The sequence below is a fragment of the Heptranchias perlo genome, chromosome 2, assembly GCF_035084215.1.
Source record: "Heptranchias perlo isolate sHepPer1 chromosome 2, sHepPer1.hap1, whole genome shotgun sequence".
NCBI lineage: Eukaryota > Metazoa > Chordata > Chondrichthyes > Hexanchiformes > Hexanchidae > Heptranchias > Heptranchias perlo.
The window spans coordinates 38996511-39015725 of record NC_090326.1 but is presented as its reverse complement, the minus strand read 5'-3'; the positions used below and the strand labels follow the sequence as shown (position 1 = coordinate 39015725).

Genomic DNA, 19215 nt, shown 5'->3' with positions numbered 1-19215 from the left:
GGTTAGAAGTTAGAAGAAATGTTAGCACACAGGGGGTTACTGTTTTACCACATACAGCTATCGAGGCAGTGGCTAGAGGGATGATAATGTGAAGAGTCACGAGGACAGCTTATCTTGAGGCGTCATGAGTACCTGTGTCCAAATGAAGGGACTGTGCACAATGATACAAGATATTGCCAGTGCATAGTGCATGATGCACTAGGAGCACCACATGGGTCAAGGGCTGGAATAATAGGTTCCAGCAGCAATTGAAGAGCCGTTGGCTGCCCTTATAGCACCAGTTTAAAAAAAAACAAGGTCCACTTTTAGGAAGTGGCCCATGGAGCGCAAAATGAAGTGAGGTGCGTCAACGAAGGCGGACCCTGTTTCAAAGATAGCGCCACGCAGGAGACAATACAATTTTTTGCTATGTGTCTGGAACAGAAAAATCTCAAAGCTGCAAGAGACCATGGCAGGGATTTATCTCTCCAGCAGCAACACTGCCACATGGTGGGGCAGGATTTCTGCCTGCCCAAATGATCCACTTCTTCAAGATTCCCATGTTCCTCTTTCCATGAACCATCATTCTGCTGTCTCATGTCAATACAAAAGCCCTGACTGAATTTCAACATCCCTGAACCTATTAACTTGAATATCTCCATCATATCCTCTGTCAGTCTTCTCTTCTCCAAACAGAAGAGTCCCAGTTCGTGAGTCTATCCTCATATGTTTTATTCTCTAATCCTATATCATTCTAGTAACTCTTATAGCTGAGCTAGAAAAAGTGCAGATATCATTCTTGTAGTGAGGGTTACAGAACTGGACATAGTACTCTATTTGGGGTCTGACCAATGCCCTATATAATGGCGAATTACTTTCCTTGATCTACACCTCATTCTTTTTATGCACCCTTACTCTCAATAGCTTTTTTGACAGCAGTCAGACATTGCTTGTTGTTTGAGGGAATCTATCTAGTATTACTCCAAGATTCTTTACCATCGTGGTCAGCAATTTCCCATTAATCCTGTAATTCCCCTGCCTGTTTCTTGTTTCTAAATGCATTAATTTACCACATTAATCTCCATCTGCCAATTGTCTGCCCACCTCCCCAAACCGTCTAAATTCCCAGTAGCTTGCCTTCATTCTCCACAGTATTTTCCACTGTTACTATTTTGGGATCTTCCGAAACTTTGAGATAAAGCTTCTGGTGCCTTATTCCAGCCAATTTATAACATTATTGAAGAAGACTGGTCCCAATGCTGAGCCCTTCAGGGCTCCATTTGTCACATTCCTACTCCCAGAGGACTTTACATCACATAGAATCTCTGTCTTCTATCATAATACAATCTACCTCAGCACACCAATTCCATGTCTGCTGATTTTCCAAACTAGTTTTCTATGAAGTACCTGATCAAAAGCCCTAATAAAGTCCAAGTACATCACATCTCATCCTTAGCCACAGATTTGTCACTTTATATCAATATGTTTGATAATTACTATGAAATGTCTTCCCTTTTGTAAATCCATGTTAATTCTTTTAAATTAGTTTGTTTCTCTAGTGTTTCACTACTTTGTCTTAATAATAATTCCAGAATTTCCCTTAGTACTGATCTGAGACTAACTGGTCTATAATTACCTTTGTTCCCTTTTTCAATACTACCTTTGCCATTCTTCAGTCCTCCAATTCTAAACCTTTCCAAGCAAATCCCTAAATATTTTTGCTAGTGCTGCTGCTAGCACATCCTGAGTTCTTTAAGAATCTTTGGGTGCCGCCCAGCTGGCCCAGGTTCTTTTTGCCTGTACATTGGAACATAGGAACAGGAGTAGGCCATTCAGCCCCTCGAGCCTGCTCCACCATGCAATTAGATCATGGCTGATTTGTATCTTAACTCCATCTACCTTGGCTCTATATCCCTGGATACCATTACCTAAAAAAAATCTATCTATCTTAGTCTTGGGGCCCGATGTTAGCAGGGCTGCGGGTTCTCGGCGGGGGGGCTATCGGGCGCGTGGGTAACGCGCCCGGTGAAATTAGTCAGCTTCCCGCGCGATTGTAGCATCCAATCCACTAATTGGATCCACTTACCTGGTCCTCCGGGTTCCCCACTGCTGATCTGTGCGTCGGGCGGACTGCGCATGCGCAGTAAGATCTGTCAGCTGGAGGCGCTCTATTTAAAGGGGCAGTCCTCCACTGACAGATGCTGCAACAAATAGCAACAATTACAGCATGGAGCAGCCCAGGGGGAAGGCTGCTCCCAGTTTAATGATGCCTCACTCCAGGTATCAATACATGGGGTGAGGAGGAGGACAGAGATCTTCCCCCCGGCGGGCGGGAGGAAGCGGCCTGCCTCTGCCACCAGGAAGGCCTGGCTCGAGGTGGCAGAGGAGGTCACCAGCGCAACCAACATATCGCCCACCTGCATACAGTGCAGGAGGCGCTCCAATGACCTCAGTAGGTCAGCCAAAGTGAGTACACGTAGTCTTTCCCCTACACTCCGTCTGCCACATCACCGCCCCCACCCCACATCTCCTTCAGCACTGCCAACACAACACTGTCACATCACCCCTCATACCCACTCAAACCTCATCCTCATCTTACCTGCACCTACTCACCTCGCCAGTACTCATCCCACCACTACCACTCAAACCAATCCTCATACAATCTCATGGCTCTCTCTCATACTCACCCTCTCGTGCATCTCTTTCACGGCCAGCCTCACTCAACCTGCCACTACCTGTGCTGCAGCCACAGGGCATGCATCACATATGTGCAGTAGGCAGCGTAAGGCAAACGTGTCGTGAGCATGAAGGGGATGCACAAGGGTGTTTGAGGGTTTGTCATGGGTGTTACTTATATTGAATTTGTGACCAACTCACATTACATATTATATTGGCACCACTACTGCCATGTCTTCGCGAATCCTGTCTGGTTTGTGCAATAATGCTCTCTCCTGAGGATCACTATGAGGACCCACAACTGATGCCACCTATTGTGCCCAAGCAGAGTGGGTGTAGATGTATTTGCAGGGCTCTTTTGCGCAGACGACTGAGAGACATCGACGATGTCCCCGGTTGCACCCTGGAAGGATGCGGAGGAGAAGTTGGTGAGGGCAGTGGTGACTTTGACAGCGACAGGTAAGAAGATGGTGCTCGGGCCAGCCAGGAGCAGCTCGGCATGAAAGAGCCTGCAGATGTCCACGACTACATGTCGAGTGACTCTGAGCCTCCGTGTGCACTGCTGCTCAGAGAGGTCCAGGAGGCTGAGCCTCGGTCTGTGGACCCTGTGGCGAGGGTAGTGCCCTCTGCGACGCATCTCTCTCTGCGGTAGCCCACCCTCCTGCTGTACAGGTGGATGTGTCACAGCACTCTGTTGTGGAGCTCCACGTGTCAGAGGTGGACGGCGTGGATGGCGAGGCTGGTGATGCTGTTCGCCCTCCGAGGAGGTCATGACTGCAGCTACGGCGGCCCCCATCCGCAAGATGTACATCTGAGGGGGTTCGCAAGGTAGGTACATGTCTCTGGACCCCGGGGTAAGTGTGCAGGTTGGTGACTTTGACTGTCAGGAGGAGGGTAGTGGAGGCCAAACTTTGTCCAAAGTGACAGATTGGCCTCCTGCAATGGGTGAGGGTCTCTCCCCCTCCCCCGCCTGTCAAATGGACCTTTGCAGCTGCCACAGGCTGACAGCTGCAACAGGTCCATTTGACCTGGGAGTGTTTCCCCCAGTGTGGGAAACAGTCCCAGTTTGCTCTAAAATCCCACCCCTCCTCACATAATCCCTTAATCAGGTCAGTTAATGACCTGAACAAGCAAAATAAATACTGTCAAGTTGCACCCCACTGGCTTTAATTGCCTGCGGGATTCCCACCAGCGGGGGCTGCACGCGCACGCCGGCGCGTCAGCGGGGAACCCGGAAGTGCGCGGGTTCGGGGCGGGCTCTGGTCCCGCGCCGGAATTCTCCGATTTTCGGAGCCCCCCTGCCAGGAACGCACCCGCTAGCGGGTGCTAAAATGACGCCCTTGAAAGCTCCAATTATTCTAGTATCCACAGTCATTTGGGGGAAGAGAGTTCCAGATTCCTACTAACCTTTGTGTGAAAAAGTGCTTCCTGATTTCATTCCTGAGTGGAATGGCTTTAATTTTAAGGTTATGTCCCCTTGTTCTTGATTCCCCCACCAGAGGAAGTAGTTTCTCTGTATCTATGCTATTAAATCCTTTTAATATTTTATCCTTTATCAGATCACTCCTCAATCTTCTATACTGAAGGGAATACAAGCGAACCTTATGCAACCTGTCCTCATAACTTAACCTTCTAAGCCCCGATATCATTTAGGTGAATCTGCACCGCACCCTCTCCAAGGCCAATATATCCTTCCTGAGGTGCAGTGCCCAAAACTGAACGTAATTCTCCAGATGGGATCTGTACAACTGAAGCATCACTTCTTCCTCTTTGTATTCCAACCCCCTTGAGATAGAGGCCAACATTCCATTTGCTTTTTTGTATCTATCTACAAGCTTGTAATGATTTGTGTACTTGGACTCCCAAATCTCTTTTGCTCCTCTATAGTTCCTAGCTTCTCACCATTTAGAAAATACCCCGATTTATCTTTCTTGGGTCCTAAGTGGAATGCATCACAGTGCCCACATTGAACTCCATTTTCCACAGTTTTGCCCACTCACTTAATCTATGTTCCTTTGCAACTTCCTGCTCACATCTGTCCCTCCTAACTTAGTGTCATCTGCAAACTTGGATATACAACTCTCTATTCCTTCATCAAAGTCAGTTTCGGGCCTTCTCACCTCCTCTCATGTGGCGTGGAGTAGAAGGCCCAGGGAACCCGGCCCCCGGGGTTAAATACAAAAAATCTTTGAAAATGGAGGCTTGCAGCCCCGTTAAAAGCTTTTAATGCCTGACCTGCCTCCCGAGAGTGGATTGGTCGCCCGACCCTCGGCCTGCCCCCCAAAAAAACTGAAATCGGCGGATTGGGGGCGGGATTTTAGATTTGTGCAATTGTTACTGCCCCCCCCGCCCCCAACCCACCCGTTTTTCCGGGCTAAAATCATTCCCCTGGTTTATCTCCCCCACCCTTCTTAAATAGTGGAGTGACATTAGCAAATTTCCAATCTAACGACACAATGCCCTAATCAAGAGAGTTTTGAAAGATTATGACTAACGCTTCTGCAATTTCCTCACCTACTTTTAATACCCTTGGGTGGAAACCATTAGGTCTTGGAGATTTATCTATCCTAAGTCCCATTAATTTTTTGATTACGTTTTTTTTTAAAGTTATATTGAATTCAATAAGTTCCTCCCTTTGATTTATGTCTTAGTTTCCCTTCCTTCATTGGTATTTTATTCTCTTCCTCTACTGTGAAAATGGATACAAAGTACTCGTTTAATAAGTCTGCCATTATCTTGCTGTCTATTACAGCATCACCCGAGTCTGTCATTAATGGGCCAACATCTCCCTTAGCCACTCTCTTACTCTTAATATATTTATAAAAACTTTTCCCATTAACCTTTATATTACTTACAAGGTTTTTCTCGTATTCCTTTTTGCAGCTCTTAATACTTTCTTTGTGTCCCATTGTCGCTTTCCATATTTCTCCCAGTTCGCTGGATTACCACTTTTCTTGGCATTTGTGTAAGCCACTTTTTTTAAGCTTTATGCTGCATCACTATACTGTATTGATCTTGTATTGTACTAAATATTTCTTTGAATACCTCCCACTGTTCTTCTGTAGGTTGGCCTATCAGCAGCTCAGCCCAGTTTAACATGTTCATCTTAAGTCTCATTCCTTTGAAATCAACCATATTTAAAACCTTGGTTTGCATGTGATCATTCTCCTTCTCAAACTTAATGTCAAACTCTTATCATGTGATGGTCACTGTTGGCAAGATGCTCCCTTACGGTCAGATTATTAATTAATTCTGGCTTGTTACTCATTACTAAATCTAGTATGGCCTGTCCCCATGTTGGTTCTAAAACATACTGACGACTAAATTGGGCCACGTAGCGCCCATTGTGTAGGCACTACGTGGACTCCTAAGGGCCTAAAACGGCATCTGAAATGCGCGCGCCCACTTCTGGCGTGACATGCACAGGCCACCATTTTGGTAAAGACGTTTGCACAAGCGCACCTAACGAATGCCAGCACGGAGGTTATGCAGTAGATCAGTGTGCAATGCTGATTTAAAGGGACAGATGCGATTTTGGAACTCCACACCGTCTTAACCTTGCATAGCTGAACAGGTCTTAAACGGCATGGAGGATCCCCCCACCAGCGCTATTTAAAGGGATCAGGCACGAGTTACAGGTTCGTTGTTGAATTACTGCTTTTGGCCGCTGATGCATTTGTACCTGTTTTTGGAGGTCTCCTATACTTGAATACTAGGACGAGGGGACATAGCCTAAAAATTAGAGCCAGGACTTGCAGGAGTGAAATTAGGAAACGCTTCCACACGAAAGGGTGGTAGAAGTTTGGAACGCTCTTCTGCAAATGGCAGTTGATGCTAGGTCAATTGTTAATTTTAAATCTGAGATTGATAATACCTTTGGTTTTACAAAAATCTAAGGGATATGGGGCTAAGGCGGGTGTATTGAGTTAGGTCACAAGTCAGCCATGATTGCATTGAATGACAGAACAGGCTCAAGGGTCTAAATGGCCTACTCCTGTTCCTATGTTCCTATAACAAAGTTTCAGTACTATACAGGGAGTGGACTGGCTAGCTGATAGTCAACAACATGGGCACTGGTGGAGTGGCAGGGGTGGGACAGGAATGCTGTCATCCTGAGAGAGGACAGCAGGTTCATGTTCCATGGAGCCACTGTCACTTGCTGCCTCCTGTTATGTGCCACCTTCTCCTGCAAGAAAGCGCGAAGTGTGTCGGTGAGTGTCCTGAAAGATGTTTGGGTGATGTGGCTGTCATGGTTGAATAGCTGCCAGTGTGTGTGACCTGTGAGTTGTGGGTGTGCGGCTTGCAACAGTGGTAATGTGTGAGGGTGAGAGGAAGCATCTGATTTGAAGAGTTGAGTACTGACGGAGTTTGTTGGTAGGTGGGTGATGGTGGGTGTAGTGCGTGAAGCAGTGGATGCGACTAGTGGTGCAGCTGGTAGTTGGTGCAGTTGGTATATGCCACTCGACAATTGAACTCGCACCTTGACTGCTCGTGTCAAATCATTGCACTTTTTCCTGCACTGCATCCATGTTCACGGTGCTATGTTCCTGGCATTAATTTCTTCACCTATTGCCTCCCACTCCCTCGGGAGCATATGTCTGGAGGGCCTCTTGCCCCTCTGCAGATATAGGATGCCCCTCCTTCTGTCCACCTCTTGCAGCAAGGCCCTAGTGCATCATCAGAGATGCACGCTGTCTCGCAGGCCCGGTGCAAACTCAGATCGGCAGATTGGCAGAATCTGGGGTGCAGATTGGAGGATGTGGGATGTAGTTGTGAACAACCTTTATTGAATGTTTTGAAGGAACTCAACAGTTTGTAAACATAAGGATGGGACCTGCATCTGTGTTTTGTGTGTGCGATTTCTAATCTCTGTTCAGACTCCATCCAGACCTGTAACTTATATTTTCAAAATATAAGAGTCCCGCAAACTTTGAGCAGCCAAGTTGTTGCTCATTAAAAATTCCAGAGTTCCCATCATCACCATACTTCACTACATTGCAGTGCAGATTCACTCCACCATTGACTTACACCACTTCCTGCAGCCACAGTGCACCTTCCCTTTAAGAGGTGCAGGCTGCCTTTAAGTGGAGCTAGCTACTCGCAATATCTGGGCCCCCTGCTGGTGAGCAGCCATTCAACAGCACAGGTAGGCCTGGCTGCACGCAGCAATCATGTAAAACAGCAGGCAGCATGAATGTTACGTGCTGCATGCATCTCAACGACCAGGCACGGGTTAATCAGGCACTGTGATCCCTGTGCCTTTTTTCAGGGATTAACTAATTTAACCCCCATTGTTTCAGTAAACTGTCCTGGATACACTCTAGAAATTAATTGCATTTACGACTTGTGCTGTTTTGCATCTCCCAGTCTACGTGAAAATTAAAATTTCTCATTATAACCGCCTTGCCTTTGCTACATACTTCTCTGATCTCGTATTTATGCATCCTGCAACTGCATCACTGCTATCTGGAGGTCTGTAGACAACTCCCACTAGAGTCAAGCATCCTTTGCGATTTCTTAATTCTACCCAGAGTGTTTCCACTGCCTGCTCACCGTTACTGATATCCTTTCTTTCAATTGCTGTAATATTGTCTTTTTAGCAATATTGCTACTCCTCCTCCCTTCCCTATCCTTTCTAAAGACCTCATAGCCTGAAATATTAAGTTACCGTTCATGCCCAACTTGTAACCAGGACTCTGAAATGGCTGCTACGTTGTACCCTTTGAACTAAATTTGTGCTTCTAATTTGTTTGTTTTATTCCTTATGTTACGTGCAATTGTGTAGAGAACTCGGATTTGGTTAACAGTCCCCATACTGCCCATATACGCTGTTGGTGTTTTTCTCAGTGTTTAACATCACATTTTTTCTTAATTTTCAATATTCTTGTTTTATTTCTATCAGGCATATTATTAATTCCTATTCTATGATCTGAACTTGGATTATTTATATCTCTTTTTGCATTCTGAACTTTGCTCTTATCCCTTCTTTTTCTCATCTTTAGGTTATCAGTCTTAACATTATTTCTAGCTGATCCCCCCCTCCCCACCTTTATTGGTTTAAAGACCTTTCTATAGCCCTATTTATCCTTACATACCAATTAGCTCTTGGTCCAGATAATAATCCTGAGATTACTACCCTCAAGACCCTGTTTTTTAATTTAGCTCCTTGCTTCTCATACTCTCTTCTAATTTGCTTGTTTTATTCCTTTAGCAGGACCCCGCTCCCTGTTCTTCCCTATGTTGTTGGTCCCGACATGGCCCATGACAACTGGTCCTCCACCCTCCCCTTTCCAGGTTCCTTTCCACCCATGTCGAGATATCCCTTACCCCGGCACTAGGTAGGCAACACATCTTCTGGAACTCTTGATCGTGGCTGCAGAGGATGCACGGCCGCCAATGGAGGATTGAAGGGAAGTCAGGGATGCACAACAGGCCAGAATTAGAGGGACGCAGATTTCTCAGAGGTTGTAGGGCTGGAGGAGGTTGCATAGATAGGGTGGAGTGAGGCCTTGGAGGGATTTGAACACTACGACGACAATTTTAAATTCGAGATGTTGGTGAAGCAAGAGCAAAGTAGGTCGGCGAGCACCGGGATGATGGGTGAACGGGACTTGGTGTGAGTTAGGATATGGGCAGCAGAATTTTGGATGCGTTCAAGTTTATGGAGGGTGGAAGATGGGATGCTGGCCAGGAGATCATTGGAATAATTGTGTCGGGAGATAACAAAAGTATGGATGAGGGTTTCAGCAGCAGATAGACTGAGGCAGGGAAGAGATGCTGCATATTATGGAGGTGGAAGTAGGCAGTCTTAGTGATGGAGTGGATATGGGGTCGGAAGCTCTGCTCAGAGTCAAATATGACACCGAGGTTGCGAACAATCTGGTCCAACCTGAGACAGTGGCTAGGGAGGGAGGTGGAATCAGTGGCTAGGGAATAGAATTTGTGGCTTCGGTCTTCCCAATACTTAGCTGGTGGGAATTTCTGCTTACCTAGTACTGAATGTCGGACAAGCAGTGCGACACATCAGAGGCAGTGGAAGGTTCGAGAGAGGTGGTGGCGAGTTGGAGCTGGGTGTCGTCAGCGTACATGTGGAACCTGACGTTATGTTTTTGGATGATATCGCTGAGGGTCCGTATGTAGATGAGAAATCGGTGGGGGCCAAGGATAGATCCTTGGGGGACTCCAGAGGTAACGGTGTGGGAGCGGGAAGAGAAGCCATTGCAGGAGATTCTCTGGATACGACTGGATAGATAAGAATGAAACTTTCTCCTTTTCCTCACAGATAGTAAGTACATTGCAACTGTTGGACAGGACCAGATTCCTCCTTCCTTGCCTCCAACTAGGTTCCCCACACCCTGCTGATCATCAGAGTCCTCGAAATCAGCATCTGAGTCCTCTGCAGCAGAGCTAGTATGTTATTTCGCCCTCCGGCGAGCTGGGATCTATGGTGTTCTATTGCTGTGTCCTAGCTCCTGCACACTTGTGTCCGGTGATTCATCGCGTGAAGACCCGCCCTCTAGCCTAGCCTCTAAAGTACATGTAGTGCCAATCTCTGAGCTGGTGCTTGCAAGGGTCAGATTGAGTGACGCTGCATCTTCAGGAAGGCTGGCCTCCTCTTCCTGAAGTGGCAGAGGTATCTCCGCATCTTCAGCACCTGAAATGAAAGAAAAGGACAAGGGTTAGCTTTTAGTGTGAAGGGAGAGCAGAGAGAGAAGTGGCTGGTGAAAGCTTCTGCAATTTGTCATGCAAAGTGTGTAGGGTGAGATAGAAGTAAGAAGGGAAAAAAAGGATAAGGTGAGAAGAAACCCTGCATGATGTCTCCTCCAACGTTGCCACTCATCACGGCCACAACTCTACCTCCGCCCATGATGGACAGCACGTTTTCTTCCACGGGGGAGAGGGTTTGCAGGTGGGCTCGGCCTCCTCCAGTGGCAGCCTCCTGTCTCAGGTTGTGTGCAACCTTTTCCTGTAGGAAAGAAAGGAGTGTGTTAGTGACAGTCTTGAGGTGTTTAGTGAATGTGCCTGCCATGGTCGAATAGTTGGTATTTTGTGTGTAAGATGTGAGGTGTGGGGAAGTGAGGGTTGTAATAGTGGTGAGTGTGAGTCTGAGAAGGAGGTGGAATGTAGTGCTTGTAGGAGAGTGAAGGGAAGTGGGAGGGAAGTATTGTGAGTAGTGAGGCTGGAGGTGCAGAAAATAATCAAGGCGGCAAATGGAATGTTGGCCTTTATATCTAGAGGACTAGAGTACAAGGGGGCAGAAGTTATGCTGTAGCTATACAAAACCCCGGTTAGACCGCACCTGGAGTACTGTGAGCAGTTCTGGGCACCGCACCTTCGGAAGAACATATTGGCCTTGGAGGGAGTGCAGCGTAGGTTTACTAGAATGATATCTGGACTTCAAGGGTTAAGTTACGAGGAGAGATTACACAAATTGGGGTTGTATTCTCTAGAATTTAGAAGGTTAAGGGGTGATCTGATCGAAGTTTATAAGGTATTAAGGGGAACAGATAGGGTGGATAGAGAGAAACTATTTCCGCTGGTTGGGGATTTTAGGAGTAGGGGGCACAGTCTAAAAATTAGAGCCAGACCTTTCAGGAGCAAGATTAGAAAACATTTCTACACACGAAGGGTGGCAGAAGTTTGGAACTCTCTTCCGCAAACGGCAATTGATACTAGCTCAATTGCTAAATTTAAATGTGAGATAGATAGCTTTTTGGCAACCAAAGGTATTAAGGGACAGGGGCCAAAGGCAGGTATATGGAGTTAGATCACAGATCAGCCATGATCTTATCAAATGGCGGAGCAGGCACGAGGGGCTGAATGGCCTACTCCTGTTCCTATGTTCCTAGGTGATGGATGTATGAGCAGAGAATAAGAGAACAGTATTCTTACCTTGACATCTCTGATGAAGTCATTGAACTTCTTTCAGCATTGCAGCCATGTCCTAGGAGCTAAGCTCCTGGCATTGGCCTCCTCTGCAACCTCTTCCCACTGTGGCGGAGGTGTTGTGCCCCCTGGGGAGAACAGGATCTCCCTCCTCCTGTCCACCCCTGCACCAGGGCTTCCAATGTGGCATTGGAGAACCTGGGTGGCCTGTCTGGACCTCTTCCAAGCCATCTTCTTGAATCTGGGCAATTTCCCTGCTGTCTGCAGCAACAGTGCACCTCCCTTTACAAACATACAAAATTGACGGGCAGGAAAAGACCAGCTGGTCCATTAAGCCTGCCCCACACGTGATGGCCGGAGCATCATGATTAGGCACTTCTTCCCTCCCCCGCAGTCATGTAATCTTCTGGGAGATGCAAAAAAAGAGACAAAATACTTTGGAAAATTCCTCGCCAACCCTCTCAGGCGATCAAAACCAGTCCAGGAGATTACATGGACCGAGTGTTATCTATAAAGACACTTGCCTTCTATATGATGCGATCTCTGCCTCAGTCAGGAACAGGTCCAGCTCCCTCTTGAAGGCTTAGAGAGAGTCAGCGCCCATCACACCAGCTGGCTACATATTCCAGAGGCTCTGTACTCTCTGGGAAAAGAACCGCCTAACATCCAGTCTATTCCTACTCTTCCATAGTTTAAATTCGTGTCCCTGGTCCTCCCCGATCTGTTAAACTGAAATAATCTATCAATAAGCACGCTATCCAGCCCATTAATTATTTTATAGACCTCTATCGGGTCACCTTTAAGTCTACGCTGCTCTAAAGTAAATAGACCAAGGTCCTCGAGCCTTTGAATAGCTGAGGTTCTTTAAGCTAGGAATCATTCTTGTAGCTCTCCTGGACGTTTTCCAAGGCCACTATATCACCCACCATGTGGGAGGACCAAAACTGGGCACAGTACTCCAGATGCAGTCTGACTAGCAATCTGTATAATGTCAAAATGGTGTCCTTTTATTTATACTGAATGGTTCCATTAATACAACCTAATACCCTGTTAGCTTTAGTTACAGTTTCTCTACTTTAAGAGGTGCCGGCTGCCTTTACGTGGCATCAGGGACACCCGATTTCCCGCCTCCCCAAACAAGCATGGAGCCAATGAATAGCACTGTTCTGGGCATGATTGAATTTGTAGGCTTTGGCCTATCTTTTTAAGTTCAGGGTATTTAAATGATCAATTATCCAGCTGGGAACCATTGCTATACTTCTTATAACTGGAACCTTTTTGCATTTTTAAAGACATAATAAGAAATTTCTAAAAAGGATTCATAACCGCTTTAAACAACTAGCAATATAAAACTAACACTGCAGAAAGTTACTATACAACAATAGTACAGTAGGCAACAAAGCTAAATATAAAACTACAACACTTTTTTTTCTATTTTCCTTCAGTGCATGTTAATAAACCACATGTTAAGTCTGCAAGCCCCTCCTTGACTCAGGTGGTCTTTGGCTGCTGTTCGTCTAAACCTGTTCAAGGATAAGCTTCCTCAGATCAGAAACTTTACAGAAGTGTGCATCGGAGCTGAGAATTCCCTTTAGGATGCAAATTACTTTGATTCCTCTTCTGCACAGTTCCGAGAAGTTATTTTCCAAAAGCACAGTTGGAGGCTTTTGAAGTAATTGTCATCAAAGTGACATTGAGCTGACAGAAGGTCACCTGCTGACATTTATACATTAAAGAAATGATACTAGTTGAAAACCCACATGTAAAAAGGAAATAAAGATCCGTCTGCCTGTTCATCTACTACCAGTTGTAACAGTAACATACATGATGCATATGAGGAGACTGACCAGAAGCATATAAGCCAACCACTCATATTTTGAGCAAGCAGTCAGTTTTTTGGATGCCCATTCACAATCTTGTGACCTCTCTCTTCTGCGCATGTGCTACCAACGCCACACGTGAAAGTTTCTTGCAGCCTACACAGCAGCTTTGGCAGGACGTGTGTGTGTGTGTGTGTGTGTGTGTGTGTGTGTGTGTGTATACATAAAAACATAAAATCCAATCTGATTGAATGAGCTGCAGGGTGAAATCTAGGCTAACACAGATATATCCATTCGAGTGAGTGTTACTAATCGTAGCAGTCAGATAACTGGACTAAGTAGGCAGGCCACCCTACATATCCCTGGTCCAAAGAATTACTGAAACTTTCAGCACCTACAAGAATAATTCGCTTCAAAAAGATTAAACATCGTCAATTGTGTCCATGACTTTTTAGAGCCTTTTAACCCTTCCTTTCCTGTAGTGATTTCACCAACACTGGCCTTAATTTAACTGGCAATTTTGATAAGTGAGCTTCAGCAGTGGGTGTTGGAAGGATATTTGAATGAGGGCTTTCATATTCACTGCCTCCAGCACTGAAAGCTGAGCCACCTCAGAATGCCCCGAAAGCTTTTTATGCACATGCATAGAGCACCAAGCACTTGCTTGCAAAAGCTCTGTGTAACATGCCAGCTTGGTCCTGCTTAGCTGCCTAGGTCCTAAGCTCTGGAATTCCCTCCTAAATCTCTCCACTTCTCTTTCCTCCTTTAAGACGCTCCTTAAACCCCAACTCTTCTACCAAGCTTTTGGTCACCTGTTTTAATATCTCCTTATCAAAGTAGGTACAGCACAGGAGAAGGCCATTGGGCCCATCGTGCCTGTGCTGGGTCTTTGAAAGAGCTATCCAATTAGTCCCACTCCCCTGCTCTTTCCCCATACCCCTGTAATTTTTTTCCCTTCAAGTATTTATCTAATTCACTTTTGAAAGTGCATTCCAGATCATAACAACTCGCTGCGTTAAAAAAAATGTTTCCTCGTGTCGCCTCTGGCTCTTTTGGCGATCACCTTAAATCTGTGTCCTCTGGTTACCGACCCTTCTGCCACTGGAAACCATTCATGATTTTGAACACCTCTATCAGATCTCCCCTTAACCTTCTCTGATAGAAAGAGAACAACCCCAGCTTCTCCATTCTCTCCACATAACTGAAATCCCTCACTCCCATTACCATTCTAGTAAACCTCTTCTGCACCTTCCTAAAGTGCGGTGCCCAGAATTGAAAACAATTCTCCAGCTGAGGCCTAACCCATGTTTTATAAAGGTTTAGCATAACTATCTTACTCTATGTACTCTTTGTACTCTATGGGCATAATTTTAGCCCAGAGCCAGAAACGGGTTTGGGTGGGGGGGGGGTGCGGGGCGAATTGCGGACGGGAAAGCCGGAAGTACATTCCTGGATATCCTTAAGATTTTGACGTAAGGATGTCTTTTATTTTTTTTGACGGTTTCCCGCCCGACAGGCCGGCCTGATTGACAGGCAGGTCTCAGTCAGGTGGGAGAAGAGCAAGGAAGAGATAAGTGTTCAAGTAAGTCTTAGATTGGATGGATGGGGAGGGGGGCGGGAATGGGGGTCACCGGGGGAGAGTTAGTCGTCGGTGGGGGGGTGGGGTGGAAGTCAGTCATCGGGAGGAGGATCAGGAGTAAGTCACCGGGGGAGGGGTCAGTCACCGAGGGAGGGATGTCGGGATTGGGGGGGGGGGGGGGTCGGTGATCATGGGGGAGTTGGGGGTTGCTGCAGGTAGGCTTGTTGGGCCTGGGGGAAGCACTCCTGCTTGCAAAAGCTCTGTGCAACATGCCAGCTTGGTCCTAAGCTCTGGATTTCCCTGTTGTTGTTGTTGTTGTTGTTGTTGCATTTAGGGGCAGATACATTTTAGCTGCAGTTTCGCTTTTATGTTAAAATTGGTTTCTGAGGAGCTGAGAAAAATGGGGGTCAACATTAACCCCTCACGACAGATAGGAGAGGGTCCGGTGTGGGGGGACGGCGGTTAAAGATTAAAAATCAGGAAACGCGACCACAATCCACCATGAACATGCCTTCCGCCATTTTTACGATGGCGGGTTGCGTGCCGTGCTTGTGTCCCATCTTGGAGAGGCAGGACACTTCATTATAATATTTAAATCAGACTCTCAGTGCAGTTGAGATTTAAATTTAACGGTTTAAATGGAGAAAGGAGTAGCCAGCTGCAGAAGGGAAGTGCTTTTTATAGCACTCCTTGTGGGCCAGGGAGAGCAGGTGTGCTCCCCCCAGCTCCTCAAGCAAAGCTTCTGCCCGATCGGGAACTGCCCCACGATAGGCCGACCTCCAACCCTAATCTTTCACTCCCTCCCTCCCTCCCAACTGCTGTGCTCAGACCCCCCCCAGAGTGCAGCATCGCAATCCAGAGTGCAGCATCGCAATCCAGAGTGCAGCATCGCAATCCAGAGTGCAGCATCGCAATCCAGAGTGCAGCATCGCAATCCAGAGTGCAGCATCGCAATCCAGAGTGCAGCATCGCACCAAAGGTACAGGATCACAACTCTGCGAACAACATCGCAACCCAGATTAGAGCATCACAATGCAGAGAACAGTAATGAAACCCAAAGATCAGTAATACAACCTAGGGTACAGCGTCGCAACCCAGGGTGCAGTATCTACAGTACAGCATCACAACAGTATCTTAATCTAGTGTACAGCATCACTACCAAGAGTACAGCATTATAGCCCAGAGATTAATAATGCAACCCAGGATACAGAACCACAACCCAGGGTACAGAATCATGACCCGTGGTACAGAATCACAACCCAGAGAACAGTACTGCAACCTACAGTCTAGCATCTCAACCTAGGTACAGTATCACAACACAGAGTACAGCATCACTACCCAGAGTACACCATCGCAACCCAGGGAGCAGTAATGCAATCCATAGTACAGCATAACAACAACAGCAACTTGCATTTATATAGCATCTTTAATGTAGTAAAACGTTCCAAGGCGCTTCACAAGAGCGATTCTCAAACAAAATTTGACACCGAGCCACATTAGGATATATTAGGACAAGTGACCAAAAGCTTGGTCAAAGAGATAAGTTATAAGGAGCGTTTTAAAGTAGGAGAGGTAAAGAGGCAGAGAGGTTTAGGCCGGCAATTCCAGAGCTTAGGGCCTAGACAGCTGATGGCACAGCCGCCAACAGTGGCATGATTAAAATCAGGGATGCGCAAGAGGCTGGAATTGGAGGAACATAGAGATCTCTGAGGGTTGTAGGGCTGGAAGAGGTTACAGAGATAAGTAGGGGCGAGGCCATGGAAGGATTTGAAAACAAGGATGAGAATTTTAAAATCGAGATATTCCCGGACTGGGAGCCAATGTAGATCAGTGAGCAAAGGGGTGATGGGTGAACGGGACTTGGTGCGAGTTAGGATATGGGCAGCAGAGTTATGGATGAGCTCAAGTTTGCGGAGGGTGGAAGATGGGAGGGTGGCCAGGAGATCATTGGAACAGTCAAGTCTAGAGGTAATAAAGGCATGGATGAGGATTTCAGCAGCAGATGAGCTGAGGCTGGGCGATGTTACGGAGGTGGAAGTAGGCGGTCTTGGTGATAGAGCCCTCCTCTATCACCAAGATGTGGTCTGAAGTTCATCTCAAGATTAAATAGGACATCAAGATTGCGAACAGTCTGGTTCAGCCTCAGACAGTGGCCATGGAGGGGGATGGAGTCGGTGGCTTGGGAATGGAGTTTGCGGTGGGGACCGAAGACAATGGCTTCGGTCTTCCCAACAATTAGTTGGAGGAAATTTTTGCTCGTCCAGTGCTGGATGTCGGACAAACAACGTGACATCACAATCCAAAGTACAGCATCACAACCCAGAGAATTGTAATGCGACTGTAGGATTTTTATCTCTACTCTTTAGGGTACGAGAGATAAGAATCGACCGAGGCTGAGGTACTTTTCTAAATGATATGTCCTAATGTCAATAAAACCAAACAGTTTTACAGATAAAGATACTTACAACCTTATCTGGGAGTGAAACTCAGAAGGAAGGGTGATCACTCCTTTATTCTGAGAGACTGAGGGGTTAATTCTTCTTTGAACTGCTTCTGGTACTGTCTCCTAGAAATCACTAAAATGGCTGTTTTTAATATCTCTCTTTGCTGCTGCAAAAACCGCTTGCTGGTTTTTCCTTTCTGTCTCTTTCTCGCGGTTTGAGAAGACAGCTGTCTTTGTTGTGGTTTGCTTATCTCTCCTTGTCCTTCGAAAGTACGGCAAATCTTGCACACTGCCCTGGCCTTGTAGCTTGTAGGAGTGAAACCAGGAAGCACGCTTTCACGCAAAGGGTAGTTGAAATCTGGAGTTCCCTCCCCAAAAAAGGCTGTGGTGCTGGGTTAATTGAGCTTTTCAAGACTGAGATTGATAGATTTTTGTTAGGTAAATAAATTTCTCCCCCATTCTCACTTTTGCCAATGACATGTGCAAGCAATTCAGTGCCCCATACTGTGCACACAATATACACTAAACCTAGTGCACAATGATGAAGAAGTGTTTTGATGGGTTTTAGCTAAAAATTAAAAATATCAAGAAAGAACAGAGATTTTCATAGAATCATACAGCACAGAAGGAGGCCATTCGGCCCATTGTGCTTGTGCGGGCTCTTTGAAAGAGCTATCCAATTAGTTCCACTCTCCTGTTCTTTCCCCATAGCCCTCCATATTTTTCCTTTTCAAAATATATATTCACTTCCCGTTTGAAAGTTACTATTGAATTTGCTTCCACCACCCTTTCAGGCAGTGCATTCCAGATCATTACAACTCGATGCGTCAAAAAAACTATTCTCATCTCCCCCTTGGTTCTTTGGCCAATTACCTTAAATCTGTGTCCTCTGGTTATCGACCATCCTGCCAGTGGAAACAGTTTATCCCTATCTACTCTATCAAAACCCCTCATAATTTTGAACACCTCTATTAAATCTCCCTGTAACCTTCTCTGCTCTAAAGGGAACAATCCCAGCTTCTCTAGTCTCTCCACATAAATGAAGTCCCTCACCCCTGGTACCATTCTAGTAAATCTCCTCTACCTCCTCTCCAAGATGTTCACATTCTTCCTATGGTGTGGTAGGAATATAGGAACAGGAGTAGGCCAATGATTGGGAGAGTCTGTTGGCAGGCAAAGGGATGTCTGGTAAGTGGGAGGCTTTCAAAAGTGTGTTAACCAGGGTTCAGGGTAAGCACATTCCTTATAAAGTGAAGGGCAAAGCTGGTAGAAGTAGGGAACCTTGGATGACTCGGGAGATTGAGGCCCTAGTCAAAAAGAAGAAGGAGGCATATGACATGCATAGGCAGCTGGGATCAAGTGGATCCCTTGAAGAGTATAGAGATTGCCGGAGTAGAGTTAAGAGAGAAATCAGGAGGGCAAAAAGGGGACATGAGATTGCTTTGGCAGATAAGGCAAAGGAGAATCCAAAGAGCTTCTACAAATACATAAAAGGCAAAAGGGTAACTAGGGAGAGAGTAGGGCCTCTTAAGGATCAACAAGGTCATCTATGTGCGGAACCACAAGAGATGGGTGAGATCCTAAATGAATATTTCACATCGGTATTTACGGTTGAGAAAGGCATGGATGTTAGGGAACTTGGGGAAATAAATAGTGATGTCTTGAGGAGTGTACATATTACAGAGAGGGAGGTGCTGGAAGTCTTAACGCGCATCAAGGTAGATAAATCTCCGGGACCTGATGAAATGTATCCCAGGACGTTATGGGAGGTTAGGGAGGAAATTGCGGGTCCCCTAGCAGAGATATTTGAATCATCCACCGCTACAGGTGAG

The 19215-nt window shown here is 46.3% G+C and overlaps 1 protein-coding gene across 3 annotated transcripts in view; it reads right to left on the bottom strand.

Annotated features, from left to right (window-relative positions):
* Window positions 1–19215, bottom strand: part of tmem108 (transmembrane protein 108) — a 165228-nt gene that overhangs the window by 119321 nt on the left and 26692 nt on the right. The window contains exon 1 of one of the 3 annotated variants that reach the window (XM_067997565.1): window positions 17406–17497. The exons of 1 other annotated variant lie outside the window; for it this stretch is intronic. The gene's annotated coding sequence lies outside the window, so the exon portion shown is untranslated. Of the gene's footprint in view, window positions 1–17405; window positions 17498–19215 lie in introns of those variants that run through there. One more of the 3 variants, XM_067997571.1, reaches the window with a different exon arrangement.